This window comes from Eptatretus burgeri, chromosome 7 (genome assembly GCF_056783735.1).
Source record: "Eptatretus burgeri isolate ZD-2024b chromosome 7, Ebu_testis_v1, whole genome shotgun sequence".
Taxonomy (NCBI): Eukaryota; Metazoa; Chordata; class Myxini; order Myxiniformes; family Myxinidae; genus Eptatretus; species Eptatretus burgeri.
The window spans coordinates 105734139-105741638 of NC_140967.1; the positions used below are offsets into that span (position 1 = coordinate 105734139).

General features: G+C 43.4%; 1 protein-coding gene across 2 annotated transcripts in view; it reads right to left on the reverse strand.

Annotated features, from left to right (window-relative positions):
* The window catches only part of NSMAF (neutral sphingomyelinase activation associated factor), a 186827-nt gene that overhangs the window by 31476 nt on the left and 147851 nt on the right, over nt 1-7500 (reverse strand). The gene's annotated exons all lie outside the window — the stretch shown is intronic.

The window sequence follows — 7500 nt, forward strand, 5'->3', positions numbered from 1 at the left end:
AATTCCCTTTGGAGCTTCATAAGAGGTTGTTGCGCAGCAGCGCTACAAAATCACCGATGACCTCAAACAAGCAGGGAGACTTCCTTTTAATTGTATCACCCCATAGAACGCTCCAGAAAATGTCCCACTGGAAATGGCGCAAAATGATTCTCCATAATGACAAATGATGGAGCACGAACGGCTCCCCTGGACACTGAAGGCTTGTGCTGTAAAATGTGTAACACAGTAAAAGAGAACTGCAAATGCAAGTGGTGCAACACCTAGAACCCTTCAATGTTGTCAGATAATGTGATAAAAGGTCATGTAAATTTTTACAAGGGGGGTGACAATACATTGTGGCCACCATGTACAGTCTGGAATGAAGACCACTCAGTGGTCGGAACGTCGGACCTGAATCTCCCCAACGAAATAATCAGAATGCGAATATTCCCAACGACATAACCAGAATCCAGATCTTCCCAACTACATAACCAGAATCCAGATCTTCCCAACTACATAACCAGAAACGGGATCTTTTGAATTACATAACCAGAAACGGGATCTTCTCAATTACATAACCAGAATCAGGATCTTCTCAATTACAGAACCAGAATCTAGATTTTCCCAAAGACCAAACCAGAATCCAGATCTTCCCAACGACATAACCAGAAACGGGATATTCTCAATTACAAAACGAGACACATGATCTTCTGAATTACATAACCAGAATCGGGATCTTCTGAATTACACAACCAGAATCAAGATCTTCCAAAATACATAACCAGAATCCAGATCTTCCCAACGACAAAACCAGAATCCAGATCTTCCCAATGACATAACCAGAAACGGGATATTCTCAATTACAAAACGAGACACATGATCTTCTGAATTACATAACCAGAATCGGGATCTTCTGAATTACACAACCAGAATCAGGATCTTCCCAAATACATAACAAGAATCATGATCTTCCGAATTGCATAACCAGAAACGGGATCTTCTGAATTACACAACCAGAATCAGGATGTTCCCAACTACATAACCAGAATCCAGATCTTCCCAACGACATAACCAGAAACGGGATCTTCTCAATTACATAACAAGAATCATGATCTTCCGAATTGCATAACCAGAAACGGGATGTTCTGAATTACACAACCAGAATCAGGATCTTCCCAACTACATAAACAGAATCCAGATCTTCCCAACTACATAACCAGAAATGGGATCTTCTCAATTACATAACAAGAATCATGATCTTCCTCATTGCATAACCAGAAACGGGATCTTCTGAATTACACAACCAGAATCAGGATCTTACCAACTACATAACCAGAATCCAGATCTTCCCAACTACATAACCAGAAACGGGATATTCTCAATTACATAACGAGAATCATGATCTTCTGAATTACGTAACCAGAATTGGGATCTTCCCAACCACATAACCAGACTCAGGCTCTTCACATCTACATAACCAGAAACTGATTTTCTCAATTACATAACCAGAATCCAGATCTTCCCAACAACATAACCAGAATCCAGATCTTCCCAACTACATAACCAGAATCGGGATTTCCCCAACCATATAACGAGAATCGGGATCTTCCCAACTTTATAACCAGAAACCCGTTCTAACCAACTACATAACCAGAATCGGTATCTTCCTAACCACATAACCAGAACCGGGATCTTCCCAATGACATAACCAGAATCTGGATCTTCCCAACTACATAACCAGAATCCCGATCTTCCCAACTACATAACCAGAAACCGGATCTTCCCAATTACATAACCAGAAACGGGTTCTTCTCAATTACATGAGAAGCGTGGTCTTCTGAATTACATCACCAGAATGCAGATCTTTCGAATTTTATAGCCAGAATTGGAATATTTTGAACTGCAAACATTCACTGTAAAGAAAAGTTCAGGATGTCGAAATTTAGTCCTCATGTCTCCTTTTGATTCCACTTTTTCCCGACCAAATTTTTCCCTGAATTACCTGTAGGTGATCAGTAAAAGTATAACAATCACACAACACAAGGTAGGATCCTCTTGACATTTGGAATCAAATTTAATGGCATCACAGCTCCATTACTCAGACCTCTTCACTCCACTCTCCACTCACGATCCTTGTTAGTAGTTAATGTGACTCTATTTGGGTTTTTTTCATCCATTAAGGTGAAAATTGGTTTGGGAAGCCATGACCATTCGAGAAACAGTCCCATCTATCACGTTACAGGTCATTGTAGAGGCCAAGCTGATGGAAAGACATTTTCACAGCAAGTCTCAAACAATCCCGTTTGCAAACTTTCTCGTTTCAAGCAATCAGTTCGATTTCGTTGCCAGACACTCCTTGCCATTTACGATTCCTGTTCGCACCAGTAGCTCCAAAACTGGAGTGCCATCACGAATATAGACCCTTCCCTACATTGGTCGGAGCGTCAGTGCTGCTGAAGCAGTCTCCTGGGCTATTGGGCACAATCCTGGATGGGTGGCCACTCCGACACAGGATCCTCGAATGGCTCAATCATCCCAGCAAGCAGGAACTCATTTTGCCGACCTCGGAAGGATGACAGGCTGAATCAACCCGACCTGGTGTTAATTCAATGGTTCGACAGGGCTTGTATTCATGACCCGAGGATCTTAAGCCAGCCACCATTAAGCCAACACCAGGCTTGACAGTTTATAGCTGGGTCGGAATTCAAACCCAGGCGAGACAGCTTTGAGGCGAGTGTGCGTACCTCTAGGGCAGGGGCGGGCAACCAATTTTTTTTTTCCTGGAAACGGAAGGATGTGGCCAGTCGATCACAGAAATTGCTACACTTAATAAAAAATAAAATTTTCCCTAAATTAATTTATTTCAGGGTACTGGAAACAATGTACTTGTACAGTACATTGTATCACGAATATAGACAATGTATACAATACCAATATCTTTCAAGTACTTGTACAGAAGCGCAACAAACTCCAATTTTTTGCCAGTTTTTTTTTGGCAAAAACACACTATTGATGATTCCACGAGTTAGTTGGCCACATATTTTTTGCGAAATGGCCACACATCGCCATTGGCCAAATGGGTTGCCCACACATGCTCTATAGCATCCTGCCAGACCCATGTTGATCCAGTATTATCATTACGCCATTATTATTATGGGATGGAATTGACCGATTCATTTGTGATTTTAATAATTTCGATGAAAAATCAAACTTGGATGACATGGAGGCTGGAGTCGGGATTGGAGGAAGATGTATCAACGACCTAAGGTATGCTGATGATACCACCCTGTTGGCAGACATTAAGAGGGCTTGATGAAACTGCTGCAGACAGTGAAGAAGGAAAGTGAAAAAGCTGTTTTTTAGTTAAACCGAAAAAGCATAAAAATCTTGTCAACTGAGACGATCGATATGTCCAGATTGGGAGACGATCACGTGGAAATAGTGGAAATCTTTATTTTCATGGGTTCTAAAATTGAAGTGAGTGTAAAATGTGGAGGATAAATTAACAGCGGGGGATGGATGCGAGAATCATAGAATGCATCGAGGATGTCAGGTTTCCTCCAAATTTGTTTCAGTTTTGTGCTAAATAAGAGTAAAAACTGGTGAAAAATGTAATCACATGTTGGACAGAAGTGATTGAATAGTTTGTGGTTATAATCATATTTACTTCCGGTTGGTGTGCCGCATGAAATGGAATGATAAGCTATATATACACCTGAACACGGAGTTCGTGCAAGGCAGCAAATCCCATTGGGGAAGGGGTGCAAATGAAGACGCGAAAACCTGCATCGTGTGACCCCCTTGTCTCCCTGACAAGTTTGATTGAGATTGGATAAGTAATGATCGAATGTATGGTGGTCAGACAGACGGTCACATTTAGTATCATGTTGTAAGACTGCAGAGGATGATTTTCAATAAATAAATAAACTGGAGAGTTCATGGAGCATCATATCCGCTCATTCTTGAGAGAAAAAAAAAGTATGTGGGGAGGGTCGGCGAGCGGGAAATTTGATTGGTGGATATGACGTACTGCGAAACGGAAGGCTTTTGAAAGTGCCAAAAAGGTGATTTGTGTTCTACGGTGTTCAGGTATGTCATTAAATTGAAATAAAATAAAGACTTTAAAGTCGTAGAGTCTATTTTTTTCCGGAAGTTTACCGCCGTTGATGCAGCGTCTATTACACCACCTTATTTAACATGTTACATGAGTTCCTTGTGCTGGTTGTTTGTGTCCTTTATAACAGTAAGTTTCCCATTTGGAATGATTTTCAATTTTTTTGGAATGCCAGACAAGCAGAGAGTACAAATATGATCTCACTCCTCTCTGCGCATGCACAATCTGAACGAGACTCTGTGCAATTTGCCAAATTCAGAATCAAAGTCCTGCAAAACTGTCGGTTCGTTTTCCGATTCATGTTCAAAATATAACGACCAATTTAAAATAAGTTGTTCCTGGATCATAAACTTGCATTTTTAGACACAGTCAAAGTTAATCAATTGCTTATTAACCCTGCTTCTCGCTTCGCGGTGGCGGGGTAATAAATAAATCAAGTCTTCATGTGTCTCATCTTGAGCTAAACTGTTCATTCCATCCTTCAATCAATTTCTTTCACCTCCTTCTGATAAAGATTCAATCGCCAGGAATGCTGGACCTCAGAAGAGAATCAACAACAAATGGTCTTGAATCGACCATGGGTCAAAACTGACTTTAAAGCGCACATTCCGCGGGGCTCCGTACACTATGTGGTACTCTGAAGCACTTCTCCGCACAAGGACTCCGCACTAAGTGACGTTCTGACAGTGTCGCTCTTACTGGCCCCGTCGATGCTGTGCAAAGACCCTGATAATTACTACAATATCTCCTTTGATCTAGAGGCCCACGGGGATGGTGGTGCTTTCTCTGTAAATTAATTCTTCCATTTTTACTGTCTTTGTGACATTGTCTGCACTCTTTGTGTTTCCCTTTCATCTGCACTCTCTTCTGCAACGTTATCTACAAATGGAACCCTCGATCATCAGTTGGTATTGTCCATAGAGTACAGTCCATTGTTGGCTTCAGAGTGTGTGCTGCATGCTCATGTTTGTACAAAGGTTCAGTTGGATGTGCTCCTTTAAATTCCTCGTTATACATCTTACGAGCAAATACCACTTGTCGCTTCGCTGACGGTAATACTAAAGGGGGGAGGGAGAAAAAGAGAGAGAGAGAGAGAGAGAGAGAGAGAGAGAGAGAGAGAGAGAGAGAGAGAGAGAGAGAGAGAGAGAGAGAGAGAGAGAGAGAGAGAGAGAGAGAGAGTGAAGAGGTGGAGGGGAAAGGAGAAAGGAGGGAGGGAGAGTGAGGAGGGGAGGGGGGGGAGAGCAGACAGTGTGAGGTGAGAGGAAGGGAAGGTAGATGTGCGGTAGAGCATTAATTACGATTCATAATGTCTCATCAAAATGATTGTGCAGAGAATAACAGTGAAGATGGAAACAAAATAATGTCCGAAATCCATTTTATACCGGTCATACTATAAACACGGTCCGCAGACAAACTCCCGTCCGGAGAAAAACTCCCGTCCAGACATAAATACCACCCAGATGCGTCCGGAGCAAAGCTGGCTGGAGACAAACACCGCTTGGACATGTCCGGAGATGAACCCAGCCCGAATAAGTCTGGAGACAAACACTGTCCAGACATAACCATCATCTAGATATGTCCAGAGACAGAGGGGAGATGTGGGAGGAGGGTGCTGCATTGTATTGGGAGGGGTGAAAAGCAAGGATGGCACAGAAAGAGGGAGGGACAGAGAGAGGGAGGGACAGAGAGAGAGAGGGGGGGAGAGAGGAGAGAGAAAGAGAAAGAGAAAGAGGGGGAGGGGGAGGGGAGAGAGAGAGAGGGGGAGGGAGAGAGAGGGAGAGGAGGGAGAGGGGGAAGAGGAGGGAGAGGGGGAGAGGAGGGAGAGGAGGGAGAGGGAGAGGAGGGAGAGGGAGAGGGAGGGAGAGGGAGAGGAGGGAGAGGGAGAGGGGGAGAGAGAGGCGGGAGAGAGAGGGGGAGAGAGAGAGGAGAGAGAGAGAGGGGAGAGAGAGGGGGGAAAGAGAGGGGGAGAGAGAGGGGGGAGAGAGAGGGGGAGAGAGAGGGGAGAGAGAGAGGGGAGAGATAGAGGGGAGAGATAGAGGGGGGAGAGAGAGAGAGGGGGAGAGAGAGGGGGAGTGAGAGGGGGAGGAGAGGGGGAGAGAGAGGGGGGAGAGGGGGGAGAGGGGGGAGAGGGAGAGGGAGATTATGAATCACCCTGCTTGTGAAACACTGGGATGACAGTTTATACTCCTCCTCCTTCATGTGCAGCACAAGGATGTGCATAGATAGCATCATTGCTTTGGGTCACAGCCTTGCCGCAGATGCAGTGCCCCTGTTACTAGTACACTGGAACTCATTTTCCAACCTCAGGAGGATGGCGAGGCTGAGTCAACCCTACCTGGTGTTAATTCAACGGTTAGACAGGGCTTGTATTCATGACCCGAAGATCTGAAGCCAGCCATTGTTAAGCCAACACCAGGCTTGACAGTTTATAGCTGGGTCGGAATTCAAACCCAGGCGAGACAGCTTTGAGGCGAGTGTGCGTACCTCTAGGGCAGGGGCGGGCAACCAATTTTTTTTTTTCTTGGAAACGGAAGGATGTGGTCAGTCGATCACAGAAATTGCTACACTCAATAAAAAATAAAATTTTCGCCAAATTAATTTATTTCAGGGTACTGGAAACAATGTACTTGTACAGTACATTGTATCACGAATATAGACAATGCATACAATATCAATATCTTTCAAGTACTTGTACAGAAGCGCAACAAACTCCAATTTTTTGCCAGTTTTTTTTTTGGCAAAAACACACTATTGATGATTCCACGAGTTAGTTGGCCACATATTTTTTGCGAAATGGCCACACATCGCCATTGGCCAAATGGGTTGCCCACACATGCTCTATAGCATCCTGCCAGACCCATGTTGATCCAGTATTATCATTACGCCATTATTATTATGGGATGGAATTGACCGATTCATTTGTGATTTTAATAATTTCGATGAAAAATCAAACTTGGATGACATGGAGGCTGGAGTCGGGATTGGAGGAAGATGTATCAACGACCTAAGGTATGCTGATGATACCACCCTGTTGGCAGACATTAAGAGGGCTTGATGAAACTGCTGCAGACAGTGAAGAAGGAAAGTGAAAAAGCTGTTTTTTAGTTAAACCGAAAAAGCATTAAAATATTGTCAACTGAGACGATCGATATGTCCAGATTGGGAGACGATCACGTGGAAATCTTTATTTTCATGGGTTCTAAAATTGAAGTGAGTGTAAAATGTGGAGGATAAATTAACAGTGGGGGATGGATGCGAGAATCATAGAATGCATCGAGGATGTCAGGTTTCCTCCAAATTTGTTTCAGTTTTGTGCTAAATAAGAGTAAAAACTGGTGAAAAATGTAATCACATGTTGGACAGAAGTGATTGAATAGTTTGTGGTTATAATCATATTTACTTCCGGT